Genomic DNA, 16,287 nt, shown 5'->3' on the forward strand with positions numbered 1-16,287 from the left:
ATTTGCTTCTGAGTGTTTTCCTTAGAAAACCATAATGATTAGAGAATAATTCGGGGAGGGGGGGGAAGGTGTTTTCAACCAGTGTTCTACAAGCAATTCAACGCCAATCACAGGAACAACCTGGCTCAGCAGTTTATCCAGGCTTTAGTTTGAAATAGGGCAAATTTTAAATAACTCCAGAAGAAAGAGATAAAAATACACTGAGGATTAGAGCCATGCATTTCAATATGGAACAGAGACCAGATACAGGCAACAATCTCCTTACATTTCTAGTGGAGAGAAGATCACAAGAGAAATAAGACTTCTATAGTGTTCCTATCATAAGTATGGGAAAGCTTACATGAAGTGAAATATCTCATGCAAACATTTTACACTGCATACTTTTATGCCCTCACACCCTTGCACTAAAGCTGATTGCTTCTTCTTCATAAATAGAATATTATTTCTGGAAAATCTTCCATTAGGAACATATCTTAAGTTTAAATATCTCTCTCAGTTATACTTGATGTAAAAAGAAGAAAGGAGACGCCGAGATGAAACCTTTCAGGTAGTAACATAATAGGATCAGGCTACAAATGCAATACATCAGGGACTAGGGTAGTTAACGTGGCATTTAAATAAAGATGAATACAATATAGACACAACTCGTCTGCGGAGATTATTACAGACAATGAAGAAGGTCACCCGGGAGTTAAATATTTCTTGTATGTCCATAGGAATTCATTTTAAAGCATAAAATTGCTTGCCGATATCAGCATGAATCATGCTATCATAGCTCCAGTTCAACTTTTTTTTTTTTAAGAATTAATTCTCTTTATTTGAAAACCTATTCTTGTCAATTTTTTGCAATCTTAAATATATGGATTATTTTAAATCTCTAATTTATAAGCAAACAAGAAACCTGGAGGGCAAATTTTGTTTTAAAATTGTGAATTTTATCCATAGAGTTTCTTTCAATTCTAGTTTTACTTTATATCTACAATATCAGCACAAATGTGAGTGGACATTTGTGGCATACCTGGGTTGAACCAGCACAGTTCTACCTACTGGAAATCCAGCAGTTTCCCCTAATGTGTCTTTCTGAGAAATAGACTATGTCTTTTGGCTGACTGTGATAATCATACATTAAACTTGACGTTCTTATCCCAGTAGAAAATATATTTCTTCCTTTTCCTATTTTAGAAACCCTGGTGGCGTAGGGGTTAAGTGCTAAGGCTGCTAGCCAAAGGGTCGGCAGTTGGAATCCACCAGGGGCTCCTTGGAAACTCTATGGGGCAGTTCTACTCTGTCCTTTGGGGTCGCTATGAGTTGGAATCGACTCGACGGCACTGGGTTTGGTTTTGTTTGATTTTTTCCTATTTTGTAATTTCCACTTGAGAACTGTAGGGGGCTTTATTTAATACAGTGTATCAGGAAATTTCCACATGGGTAAAAAAAAAAAAAAAAAATTTTTTTTTTTTTTTTTTTATAGTGGTGTTTATTTGACCAAAGTTATCCTTGTTTGAAACAGAAGGACTTATCTGTACAAGAATATTTTCCAAAGCATGGAAAAAGCAAACATTGTAGATTGAAGCTCCTTTTAAGAAAAGATAAAATTCGAGAGGCATTTGTCCCCCCTCCAAGGGATTGTGTACCTTCTATTTCTTAAGTATTCCTGAGGATGTTTGTATTTTAGATTCTGACAATTATGAGCTTTTTACAGTAAAATTACTACATTCTGAACAACTTTAAAGATGCTATGAAATATATCTGGAAGGAAAAATAATAATCTTGTTTGGTTTTTTTAAACCAAATATCTTGGAAAAATTGATTGCTATCCTACTTTCAAGGGGTAAAATATTTTATGACAAAATAGCATGACATTAAAATATTTTAAGATTTTAAATAAAAGAATCATAGGATTATTGGATTCCCAGAATTATAAAACATTATCATGATATCTTGCCACTTAACCCTTACTAGACCACCAATAATATTTTTAACAGATCTTTCTTATGGTTATCAATTTCAATGATTAATTTCTCACTGTTAAAAATATGTTAATATCAGTCCTTCACACTGAAGACTTCTTATTCTAGTCTTTGCAATGGTATCTATAGCTGGTAACTACCGTTTGTTAAATTCTCTTTTCTTGAAGATCACTATTATACCTTTTCTTTCTTAGGCTAAATAAAGTATAATCTTTCTAACTGGGTCTTTTAAAAATCACTTAATAACTTTGTTTTCTCAAAGTTCTCCAAACTCCTCTTATTTGAACCAGAATTAGATACATGAAAGAGATCTCATAAACCATTAGTTGATTTTTAAAGATTAATCTGGGGGTCCTATATATGCCCAGGTACTTAGGCCAAAGGCAATATATTGCTTCATTTTATGATTTTTTTAATTAAGAAAATCCTCAGTCAAAAAGCATTTCTGCATTCTTGCTATTTTTTCCAGTATTCTAATTGTGCTTACTTATTAAAAATGGCCTAGTTAACATTGCTAACCGCTCTTGCTAGTTACCTTTAATCATTGTCTAGTGTGTTTACAATTAACCAGAATTTTTATTTTATTTCTGCAGTTCATTTTTCTTCCCCAAGCCTGTCTTCAATTAGTGTTACCAAGGTCCATTCTTTTTTTATTTTTACTAGTACTTCCAGTTTTTAATTTCCTTTGAATTCTGGTGTTATCTTTACTGGTATATATCAACCCTACACATATTTATTCATTAAATGCCTTTAAATAAAGATAGATATGGCTCAGTTTAAACTGTATTAAATGATGCCACAGTGTAAAAACATGGTACTCTCTTTTACTACTTAGGAACTATCACCTAATTTTGTGCTGAAAATTAGAATTATTTCCCTCAAGTCTTTATGTCTTCTGGCAAAGTTTTGCTAAAATCAATATTTTTATAGAATCACTATTTCAAAACAACCATTTCTCATTCTATTAAAACAAGGAACTGAAATAAAAGAATTATAATTTTGTCTGAATTGGAAGAAATAACTGTTGTATTTATGAGCCAGTTTTTCACTGGATCATACATACAGAATAAGTGAACAAGAATGCAATACAGCATCGTCAGTAGGCAGTACTGCCCTCTACACACAGACAATATTTACTGCTGAATTCCCAGGTCCATGAAGGGAATTAATGAGGCAATATAGGATAATGTTCTGAGGTACTTTTTTAAAAAGGCATGTTTTCCCTCAGGCACAACAGCTTTTATTAAAAGTCAACCTAGCAGCTGCACCACTTCTCAGTTCAAACATGTGATGCTTGAAAAGAAAAAAGGGAAATGGGTGGGGGGTGGCGGGGGGAGCTTCCTTTAATTGAATTCCGAAAAAATCTACACGTCAGTAATGCTGGTACCAGGCAGACTGAACACCAATAAAATGAAGGAAATGTTTAGGAAGAGCAAGACAATGCAGGCAGAAAAGGGCAGCAGGTTGGGTTGCTATGATCAGGGCTTTATGAAGATTTGTTTCTTTTTCTGTACTTCATCCTGAATCCCAATTTTGGTGAAGATTTTCAACTATTTACTCCAAGTTGCAATATAAATGACACTGCTGAAAATAGCACTCACAGTAAGGAACTCAAAACTCCTTGGTTGCTTTGGTAATAGTGACCACTACTTAACAGGCATATGACTAATGAAAGCTCCCTCAATGAGCTTTATGACTTACCTGCTGGCCACCATCTTTGATGGACCATTTCAGTTAATGTTTCACGCACTTCCACTTGGCCATGTGGCTCTCACTAGATCTCCATCATCAGCACCCTACTCTGCTAACAATCTTTGTGTTAACAGGGAGGATCGTTTTTATTTTGAAGAGAAGTTACAGATATCACTACATGACAAGGTCAAATGCTTCTGGTCTTAAATAAGTTAAGGCTACCTGGCTAAGACAAGGAATTAGGGCTAGGAGCAATTGTGTGGGCAGCACTTGATAGTTAAGGAGCCCAAGAGTGTTAGACCTTTCAGCTCAATTAGCTGTTTTCCTTGTTTGTCAAATTATGTGCAAAATAAATTTTGCTATGAAAATCCACTGCCTTAAAGCAAGTCATAAAAGTTACCCAGCAGAATCTGTAAATGAACTAGGAACATGTATTATCTCAATATATTATAATGATTATAGGCACCTGAGTGTTTGTTGAAAGTAGACAATGAGCTAAGATTTATTACCTATTGTTTTTTGGCAAGGAGGATTCATTATGAAAAAAAAACCAATAACAACAAAACATACAATTTTAAACAAACTTGGAACACTTTCTGGGTAAATTAATTAACTAAAGGCTACCTTACGTCTACCTATGTATATATTTTCCCGTTTGTACTTGATATCTTTTACCAGGAAAGACTCATAGTAGGACCCTGAATTTGGGAGAAGTAAGAAAAAATTCTGGTCATTAAATACACACACCATGTTTTCCCCTTCAAATATTTAGCCTTTTTACACTCACACACACACATACACACACAAAGGAGCAGCACCAGTGCATTTACTTGTCTGCAATTAAAAAAAAAAGGAAAGATGCAGTCAAAAATCGAATAAGTCAATGGATCATAACTGAGACTCTTTTTTAGATTTACTTAATAATGTTCAGTGAAGAACTCTAGTTAAAAAAAAATCCAGTAGTTAATGAGCTATTGATTAGAAAATAAGTGCATAAACAATATCAGTGTAGCAGCAAAATACAGTTATTGTTAACATTCCAATGCACCTCATTTATCACTTTGTGCAAGAAAAATGACCACAGTCCGGCCAATTCCAGATTTTAAACTAAATTAAAACTCATACTTAATTGAGCAAATTAAGCTTATTTGAAAAATAAATGAATTAAATTCACTTCTCACAGAAGTGATTTTTATAGACACAAATCATGTAGCAAATAAAGTACAAAATAAATACCAATGACAAAAAATATTGGAATCAACTTCTATAGGTGAATCTGGAGTGTGAACAGAGGTGATTTTACAACACATGTATTTTACATTGTCTTAGGTCTCTCTTATGCTATCGAGGTAATGCCAGCCATCTGAGATACGTGTTTCCTGTTTGTTGTTTGCTTTTATTTAAATGAACCATAGCCATTTGATTGCAGGAGTTTATCTATGATTTGGAGAAACCATAAAATGTTTTTTATCACATGGGAATCTGTGCTTTGTGTTATTCTTCTCAACTTTCTCTCATCTTCCACAATGATGGATATTCATCCAATTGTACATTTAATAACCAAGAAGAAAACACCCGCTGGATCTTGGGCAGTATCCTGTGTGTGGTTACACAATTTTCACCCCAGACGTTTGTCCACGGGAGATGAAGACTAGGGGTAGGGAGGCTTGGAAAGACAGTGGAGAGGTGCACACTGGGAGCTGGAATGTGGCTGCTCATCAGGAAGAGCTATGTCAGGACTGCAAAGGAGAAACAAGTGAGTCAGCAAGAAACACATGGACAAGGGCCAGGCAGAGTTCTAAGGATTAGATGAAGTATTTTCAGATAAGTTAAAAAAAAAAAAAAAAAAAACAGGAATTTTGCACAGAAAATGATTTAAATCTAAAGCATGCCAAGACAGCTTCGGCTTTTCAAAAACAATATGCAAAAAAGAAAAATGAAATGGGTTAAGGAAATGACAAACGAACTTTTCTCCTGCAGTCCTGCTTTTCAGGTTTTGCATGCAAGCTCACCCCTATAAGTCTATGCATCAGCTGTTAAGATTCCTTTAGATCAGTTTTCTAACTTAATGTGTATAACAAATCACCTGGGCATCTGGGTAAAATGCAGATTCTGATTCAGTAGGTGTGGGGTGGGGCCTCAGATTCTGCATTTCTAACAAGCTCCTGGGTGATGCTGATATTGCTGGTCCATGGACCAAGGCTTTAGAGGATTCCACAGTCTTCTGAAGAAGAACTGATGCCTTTGAATTATGGTATTGGCAAAGAATATTGAAATATCATGGACTGCCAGAATAACTAACAAGTGTCTTGGAAGAAGTACAGCCAGAGTGCTCCTTGAAAGTGAGGATGGCAAGACTTTGTCTCACGTACTTTGGACATGTTATCAGGAGGGACCAGTCCCTGGAGAAGAACATCAATTCTCGGTAAAGTAGAGGGTCAGTGAAAAATACTAACGCCCTCAAAGAGGTAGATTGACACACTGGCTGCAACAATGGGCTCAAACATAGTAATGATTGTGAGGATGGTGTAGGACCAGGCAGTATTTTGTTCTGTTGCACATGGAGTTGCTATGAGTTGGAAATGATTCAATGGCACCTAACAACAACACACAGTTTGCTGAAGGTGGTACAGTGGTTAAATGCTTGGCTGCTAAGCAAAAGTTGGCAGATAAGGGGGAGAAATATGTTGCAGGTTATAGCTTTGGAAACCCTATGGGGTAGTTCTATTCTGTCCTATAGGGTCACTGTGAGTCAGAATTGACTCAACAGCATTAAAAAAAATTTTTTTTTTACAGTTTAATGGTGGATTCAAATTCAATAGGATGATTAATTTGCTTATGGAAGCCTAATTTTTTCTAAGGATTATCTGTAACTGGTTTAGTTTGGTGGTATAGATATGACTGAAGCGTTTTAATACATTTCCTGACTGTTAAGGATATAACAACCACCTCTGAGAGCCGCTGGTATAAATGAACACAGAAGTGCTCATGTTCATCAATGTATCCATCCCTAACCTTAAAGAAAAAGGAAGTGAAAGCATTGGATTTCCTAATGTAAAACTACAGAATCTTTTAAAATGTGATTAACGGTGAGGAAATCACACTATGGGCATTATTTTTTATTGGGAAAGATCAGTATTTTCCTAAAATTCTGCTTTTTCCCCCTACATTATCAATTCAGTACCATATAACTCATTTCTGCCAGGAGGAAACTCTGGAATGTTTATTATTATTATTAATAATTAAAGTTTTTTTTTTAGCAAATATTACCACTGAATTCATATTAAAATTAGTATTAGTTTTTATCTTTGCTACTGAACTATCCTTCATGTATAGCTCCTGAATTATAAAACCACAATTATGTAAAATATGTGATCTGCTTGAGGCTACTTCACTTTCCAAACTCTGCTTGAACTGTCAAGTTAATTCAAAGACAGATTTGCTGTTCTGTATTAGTTAGGATAACCTGTGATAAAAATGATTTTTTCCTAGCTATTTTTAAAACATGGCAGGTGAATACGGGAGAACTGGAATGCCAGAAAAGGCCTAAGAAAAGAAAGCATGAAAAGTCACATTCCTGGACCTCCAGGTAGAATCATACGGCCTGGAGAACACAGCAAGTTATAGCTTCATCAGACATGCTTTTCCCACAGACCTAACCAAGTTTCTTTCTGGAAATCTACATGACTTAGATACTGGTTCCTTTTTAGAGGACTAAACACATTGTTCCCTATAAGCACGAGAAGTAGCACAGGGTGGTCACATTATACGAGGGATCATTTTTGAAGATCTTGTGTAATTCAAGACTCTTCTGGGTAAGGAAGCCAAGTATTTTTGCTTGACCAGCTGAAGTGTACAGCAACACCTTCAACATGGCTAGAACTCACGTGACCCAACACCTTGTCATTAAGCCATTCATGATGATTAAATCCTTTCATTATTTTAGATTGTTACATAAAATGAGAGATTATAAATATTTTATATTATGTTATCACTATTTTATATTTGCATAAATTGCAATCACACTGTATATATTATGTGACAAATATATTCTTGGTTTACAGGTTAAGAAATTATTTCTTGAATGCAAACATTTGTTAAGCTTTATCATTTAAAGAGTAGGATGAATTTAGTTTCAATTCTGACTGCCCACTTGTTACTCATCTAAAAGTTTACTTTTTGTAGATAGATCATGTAGTAAACAGCCTGCCTAAGAAAGTATTAAGTTATAAAAATGGACATAACTTCAGAAAGTTTAATTTTTTTTTTTTCAAGTAAATAGCTACTTGATGGAACAGGGGAACACTAAGTACCAAGCGTCTCTATATATCTAAGTATTTCATCCAAGGCTACAAAACCTTGGGCTTTTCTTTTTTTCAGATTATGATATCCATTATCTATAGATAACTTTATTAGAAAACTGCTACATCTTAAAATATGAGAAAATGCTCTCTTTAATGTTTATTTAAAAAAAGTATACCTGAAGAGTTATTTGAATGTATGTATAAACTGAAGGAAGTATAAAACAAGGGCATAGACAATTTTTTTAATATGAAAATCAGAGATAAAGACCATGTGATCAGAAATCACTCAACTTTCTTAGCAAGTTTTGTTTCTCATATATTGAACAAATGCTCCTTTTCAATTTGGGCATAAAGAGTCAACATGAGTGATTTAAATACTTTGTTACTTTGCCCCTCATGATGTCACTAAAAGTGGGAGAAATATCTCCTCTGCAGTGAAGTGGTATACGATAGTGGTTAGGACAATGTGTGTTGGAGTCATTGGCTTCACTGCTGTGTAGACGTGTGAGCCTTTAGTCTTGGCATAGAGCCCTGGTGGCGCAGTGGTTAAGTGTTCAGCTGCTAACCAAAAAGGCTGGCAGTTCGAATCTACCAGCCGCTCCTTGGGAATCCAGTGGGGCAGTTCTACTCTTTCCTACAAGGTTGCTATGAGTCAGAATCGACTTGATGGCAACAGGTTTGGTTTTTTGGTTTTTAACCTCGGTTTCCTCATTTTAAAATGGGTATAATAATAGTGCTTACCTTACCTAAGGGGTCATAATGATTAACAGGTGTAAAGGACTTAACGCTTGTCTGGTACATAGTAAGAACATTAATGTCGGCTACATGTTATTTTTTCTGCCAGAAGAAACAAAATAAGGGCATTAATTGTGATCCATTTGGGAGTGGGCATAGGTGGGAAGGAAGCCCCTCTTAATCCCAGCGACTTTGAAAGGGAGAGTCTTTCCAGAGGTATATGCATTTTGTAATTTCTTTGTGTGAACCAGGATGAGTAACAGGGGATGCCTGCCATGGACCATGCTGTGTTAGGCCTGTAGAAACTACAAACATTTGTAATTCATTCAATTGTTTTTCTTTAAAGTAAATCATCTCTGTGGAGGTAGCAAGCAATCTAAATTCAGTAATCTCAGATGAGATGGAACTGGTGCATGTACCCATTTAATCAAGCTGGTTCTGGAAAAAAAAAAAAAAAAAGCAAGGTGAAATAAAATTAAACTTTAAACCCCACCCCCCCACCCCCCCAACACCTAGTCCTTCCATTTCTTATCTAATTGAAGCACTTAAAACAGTAGCCTTCTCCACTCTTTGCCCAAGCAAAGTAGAGAGGTTATGGACCATACTGCAGACCTTTATCTTGAGGGTAGTTAGGTATTAAGAGCAGTTAACAGATATTGGAAGTCCCTGGGTGGTACAAATGGGAACACAATCAGCTGCTAACCAAAAGGTTAGAGGCTCAAGCCCACCTAGAGGCACCTCAGAAGAATGGACTGGTAATCTACTTTAAAAAAATCAGACATTAAAAACCCTGTGGAGCATAGTTCTAGTCTGACACACACGGGGACACCATGAGTGCCTCATTTAATCCCCTAATACCTACTCTCACTCCCACTTTATAGGTGAAGAAATAGCATTTTAGCCAGCAAAAGCAACTTCCTAAGATTATACAACTAGTAGTTTTTTAGTTGTTAGAGGTGGGATTCAAACTCAATCAATCTGACTCCAGAGCTCATTCACTGTTCATGGAACCTGTACTTGAGCACCAGACATATGCCTAGGAGCCCACTGATGATGCACATGGCTAAGTGCTTGACTACAAGCTGAAAGGTTGGCAGTTCGAACACACCCAGAGGTGCCTTGGAAGACAGACCTGGTGATCTGCTTCCAAAAGTTCAGTCTTGAAAACCCCATGAAACCCAGTTCTACTCTGCACTCACGGGGTTGCCATGAGCTGGAATTGACTCCACGGTAACTAATAATAACAACAACAGTCATCTGCCTGGCTATTTCAGGCCTTAGGTGAGGAAGGTAGGGGTGCTTTGTAGAGAATGGATTCTAGGTTAAGAGCCCATGTTCTTAACCACTACACCTGTAAAATCCTACTGAGATGGGTTTGAAAATTTATAAGTACAATCAATTACTTACATAATTGCAAATGGCTACTGGTATAAAACAGCACTAATATGTTAGCAAATTACCTTCCTGAAGTAAAACCCTGCTTTTTACTGGTCAGAAGAGCAGTCTGAGGACACCAAACACGAGACACTGGCTTGGAGCCTATTTTATCATGTAGCTTTTTCTGCTAACTTGATGTTCCACTTATACAGCTGACTGCACAATGGCCGCAGAGACCAAGCCAAACTTGGGCTTTGGCTGCCGTTGTGTTTCTATACTTGTCTCTCTCCAGCTCCCCTGGCTCTCCTCTAACCCATAACCAAATGGAGTCTCCTACTGACATCCACTCCTCAGACATGGACGGAGATATCTGGGGCCTGTATCTACTCAAAAGAAGTTGGACCCTGGTAGAAGACCAACAGATGCATTAAAATAAGGACAGAAAATTCCCCTGTAAAAAACACACCTGTTGCTGTAGAGTTGATTCTGACTCATGACAATCCCATGTGTTACAGAGTACAACTGCTCCATAGGGTTTTCTTGGCAGTAATCTTTTATGGAAGCAGGTCACAAGGCCTTTCTTCTGTGGCATGGCTGGGTACGCTTGAATCACCAACCTTTTAGGTCAGTAGTTGAGTGCAAACCATTTGCACCACCCAGGGATCTTTGTAAAAACCACAACCAGACTATAAAAGCCTGGCACCCTTAGAGGCCAAGTAACTGGAGATAAAGTATTACATGAAGATGACGAGGTCCTAAAAGGGTGTGTGATGCCTTGTGGAAATTCACCCGCGATGGAGGTAAATTCATGGTGATTTGGAAAGCTTTCCATAATTACGTGTGTTCACATGGCTGTCACTTATAGCTCAATTAGGAGACAAAGAATAGGCCTTGTATCACCTCCACTGAAATTCTCATATCTTATTTGACATTTACATTAAGGATATTTCATGTAACATATTCAGAAAATGACCTAAGGCAGAACTAAACATATTTTTAAAATCTTCAAGAAAATTCTATGAAGAGGCAGGGTGGAGAACCTCTGATTGCATGATGATTTCCCCAATACTTGAGCTTTAATGGTTTTTTTAAAAAAATACGTGTATTGTGCTCATCCTAATAAAGCCTCACGCAGTGGTTAAGCGCACAGGCTAGAGTAGACCAGGATCCTGTCTCTATCACATACCAGCTTTGGGCTCTTGAGCACTTTGGCTAACTTTTCTGAGCCTCTGTGTCTTCATTTGTAAAAGGGAATAATCATACTTACTTCATAAGCTTCTTTTGTGTGTGTGTAATAAATATAACATATTAAACATGTAGCACAATGTCTAATGTTTAGTGAATGATAGCTATTATACCTCATAAACATAAAATACGTATAACATACCTCAAGCCAAAATGGTTGGGAAGTTCAAATATCCATATAGTATTCTATTTAAACTCTGCGAAAATTATTTTTAAAAATTTTTTTTTTTTTAACTTCGTAGCACCAAATTATACTACAGTGTAAGAATTCTAGAGAATTGCACTATACAACTTACTTCTGATAAGAAATGAAATAACAGAATTTTAAATTAAATATTGAAAAAGAAATTAGTTTAAAATAACTTTAGATCTCAGTTCTGGTATTAGTATCGAATACTATTAGTGAATTAATATTTAACTTAGTGCTCAGAAAACTAACTTCCTAAATAAACAGAGAGGAAAAAAGTTTACTTTTTCTCTTTAATATGTAAGAATGTAACAATTAACCTTTTCAAAAATTTTGCAGAAAGGAATTAATAACCCCAACTGCTATTTATTCAACAGCCTCTATATTTTAGGTTCTATATATTAAAAAAAAAAAGATGTAGGTATTATTAATACACTTATTTTACAGGTAAGGAAGCTCTAGTACACTTGGGTTAGGCTATGCATCAAAGGTTACACAGTTAGGTGTTAAACTAGAATTTGAATCAAGGCATTTTTGACTCCAATCCTCCTGGAGAAAATGTTCCCTCCCCTACCACCCCCATGCAAATTTACGGCTGTATGACCTCTGACTCTTGCCTGAGGACTCGAGGTGAAAGCAGGGCTTCCAACCTGTTCTTCCTGGTTCAGTCATGGCTAAGGAATCGAAACTGACACTGACCTGAATTTTTAAAATTTGGGTGAACCAAAATGATAACTAGAACAGGAAAAATTATTGGTGGAAGCCCTGCCAGAAACCTAAGCTGTCTCTTAGAAAACAAGGGCATAGTATGTGTTGCATAGCAACGAAGTCTCTTGCCCAGCAGATTTTAAGATTTTAAGCAGTTGGAAATGGAGGTGCCCTGCTCAAAGATGGCGGCCAACCACTGGCAGACAACCACAGTGCTTTGAATGTGTGTCTTTTTCCACAGTCATGTCAATAATCCAATCTCATGCATCAGGCTCACTATGCCTCTTCCATGTCTTCCATTCCAAGGCTCCAACCGGTAATTTTTCCCATTTCGGACCACCCAAATTTTAAAAATTTGGATCTGTTGTGGTTTTACTTAGTTAGCCATGACTGAATCAGTTCTAAGGGCTGAGTGAAAGCTCACGAATATGTAAGCAGCTAGATCCACTCATCTCTCAAACTGTAATTTTTGTTGCTAAGTAGAAAAAGTAGTGATGGGGAGAAGGTAAGTAAACAAATACACAGATTTCGGGCAATAAACAGATACAGAGATTCATGGTAATCAAAAACAAGTTCTCAAGAGAAGAGCAAGGTGGAAATGTTTATACTTTAAAAGATATCTCCTGTGTAAATCCAATAACTAGCCTGAGGAAAAATACTTCTGCTCAGTCATCCTGTTTTCCCAGAGAGAGAAAATATATGACCACCAAAGCAAGAAAAACATAATTACATTTAGGTAAATATAATTTAAGATTATTTTAATCTGGATAAAAATTATCAACAAATCTCCAATTTAGTGTTCACAGATTGTGTGAAACTGACTGTAAAATCCTTAAATTAATCCCACATAAATATTACAAAATTCTTTTAATGTTAGTTACAAGAATTCCTCCATCTTTAAAATTCAGTTTAATGAGAGTTCTGAGTGGACAGAAAATAAAGATATTTTTATAATGGGTATATGGAACAGGCATTAGTTATGTTTTATATTCTTCCTGTTTGTGTGCCTGAGAAATGCATTCTCAGTACAAAAGACAAAAGAAAAAAGTAGGGCAAACATCCAAATGAGTCCAAGTTTTATATTTTGGAAGGTAATGGAACAATGGACTAACATGAATTAATCACTTACACAAGAGAGTTGAAGGTAGTCTTTTGTCTAGAGGCCAGTGAAATAAACTCTAGCTCTCTTGCACTCCCGATGGTACATATGGGCTTCGAGCTATAGGACATGCATTCATTTAGCTAATAATTGAAATGAAATGTAGTAAAACATAATGATGTGTAAGGCATTATGGCGCCATCAGAAAGGGTAGCTTGGAGTATATGGGTCTGACATGCAGCTGGATGGGAAGAGAAAGGACGTCTGAATTTACCTGACAGTCGGGCAGTCTTGCCTCCCGGCTAGTTGTGAGCACTGTGGCGGTACGGAGGCAGCAGGCTGCTGACAATCTACAAGAAACTGATAAATTAGACATGTATACAAAGAGATGACAGCGCAAGGTGTTAGTAACAGTGTAAAGCCTAAAGCAGTTGCCTGAGATTTAGTGAGGAATGTTCATTCACACAGACAAATCTTACATCTTGATTAAGCTTTTTTTTCCCCCCCTGATCTCAATAGAAAAGATAGGACTTTTTTCTTAATTAAATATACTATTACAGATATTAGTAACAGGAAAATTAGTCATGGAATTTCTCAAAAGCTTTATGACATGCTTGGTCATACATGTTTGGATACATCTAAAATATGGGGACTATTTATATCATGCAAGTTTTGAACTTGAACATGATGATGGTTACTTAGCTCATCAGCACTTACATCTGCTATTCCAAAATGGAATATATGCAGATAACTGACTTTATTGTCAGGCCACACAGGCATATTATAAATTACAGAAGTACAGTGAGAAGAGTATACAATAGTCTTGTCCATTATATTAATAGATTAACACTGGGCAGGGAAATCTTTGCAGTTTTCTGAAAATAGATTTTATTTTTCAAAAACAAGAATTGTTAGCAGAAATTTTAGAATGGTTATTATATAACAAATTGTTAGTAACTTGGACTGAGGGAGAAAGCCAATCTGAATTAATGGGAAATCACTTTTGTATTTACCATTTTAAAATCACTTAAGTCACTCTAGGTTAACAAGTGCTGGCTGGTAAGAGTCCATGCTTTAACAGATCAGTTACGGTAAGCGTCTACACCAACAGGGATCATGTACTAAATGCACTAAAAGAATCCACGAGTAATCTGTTTACTGGTCCCAGGCTGACAGTTCTAGAGTCACCCAAGAAACTGGTTAGAGTTGCATACATTATATTTCTGCAAAAAGATTTTGCAAGAAAAGTTAAAATCAGAGTTGGACTTAAAGTTCAATTATTCTTGAAAAACTGAAGCATTTCCTCTTGCTAACTGCTCAGACTATGTATTTGCTTAACCAACCCTTTCCCCTATATGTTATGCAGATAATATTTTAGCTAAATTATCACAAATTCTGGATTTACAGTCTTAAATTGATGAGGCTGTACTGAAATTTCCTTTTAAAAGTTTGTATCCAAGTATTACATATTCTAAAGCCAATACATATTCTAATAAAATCTGTCTATATAACTACAGGGAAACCTTGGTGGCTTAGTAGTTAAGAGCTCTGGCTGCTAACCAAAAAGGTTGGCAGCTTGAATCCACCCGGTGCTCCTTGGAAACCCTTTGGGGCAGTTCTATTCTGTCCTTTAGGGTTGCTATGAGTTGGAATTGACTTTATGGTAAAGGGTTTGTTTTGTTTTGTTTTTAATATAACTGCAGAATACCAAAATTCATAAAAACGGCTGATTATATAAGATTTTGGAAATACACTACAGCTCTCTTTGATTCAGTAGAATACAGTATAAGGCAGGTTCAACTTGAGGTACATTTCTAAGTTACTTTTTATAAGGTGGTCTTTGTTGCAGATGTGGTTCTCTTTGAGTAGCTGGTATTCAGATTATAGCACTCAGTTGTAAATCTTTCAGATATAACAATCCTGGTTTCACACATTTGGGGAATTCTTTTTCTTTCACTCTTTGTTTTCCCATTTTGCAGTTTGGTTAGTTTGAATGATTCCCTTTTGTAGAAACTCAGAGTCTTAAAGGATGCATTCCTTTATGCTCCTTTATCTTTTTTATCTAAGTGGTGATTTAAGACAGGAAGTTTTTGTTTCACTTAACCAGGTATGTGCTGCCTTCCTGTGGTGTATTTGGGTAAATGTACTGGATGCGAAAGAACACAGGAAACCACTCTGGAATCTGAACTTCCATTGTCAAGGAAGCATAAATGAAGCTCTTCTGAAGCAGAGGGCTGGCCTCTGGGAATGGTGATTCTTAAAGTAACGAGTATTTAGATGGCTTAAATCTTAGCTTTTCATACCTCACTTATATTAGAAATAATTTTTGCCAATGCAGTCACAAATTATTACACATTCAAAATATGTGTTGTGCAGAAATTTAGAGAGCAGGTGAGCAGGGCCACAATGCACTCCCTTAGTCGACTGCTTAATATGTGGTGGATATCCTTTACATTTGTAATGAATGTAAAGCACAAGAAGTAACATCACCTCCAGTTAATTGTTTGCTTTTTACATTTATTATTTATAAGTACTTAGTTAAGTGTTATCCTTAAAGAATAAAAATCAAATTCCATAGATTAGATGGTGATAGATTAAAAAAAAATTTAAATAAAGAAATAGCTGGGTAGCTCTGACTCAGTTGACCTTTAAATCCTTCTTTCAGGGTCTACAGCCCTCTACTCCCATTCATGTCTAGCCTCGCTGTGCAGAGGGTGTGCGCTAGCACGTGCTTTGTGAAATTTAGAGGATGCCTTGGGAGGCTGTGAAAGCCCCTGCCAGCTCAGAGATGAGCTCCATTCCTACCAACATGATCTTACCTGCTCTGGTTAAAATCTGCTCTGCTAGACTCGCTCTTAGGAAGTTGGTGGCATCTCATTGCTTTTGAGGGCATTAAACATGATGATCATGTGACTTAAGGAAAAGGCACTGCAGAACCTCAGCAGCCACCACTGTCTTCTGGGCCAGAGG

The sequence above is a fragment of the Loxodonta africana genome, chromosome 4 (genome assembly GCF_030014295.1).
Source record: "Loxodonta africana isolate mLoxAfr1 chromosome 4, mLoxAfr1.hap2, whole genome shotgun sequence".
NCBI classification, from domain to species: Eukaryota; Metazoa; Chordata; class Mammalia; order Proboscidea; family Elephantidae; genus Loxodonta; species Loxodonta africana.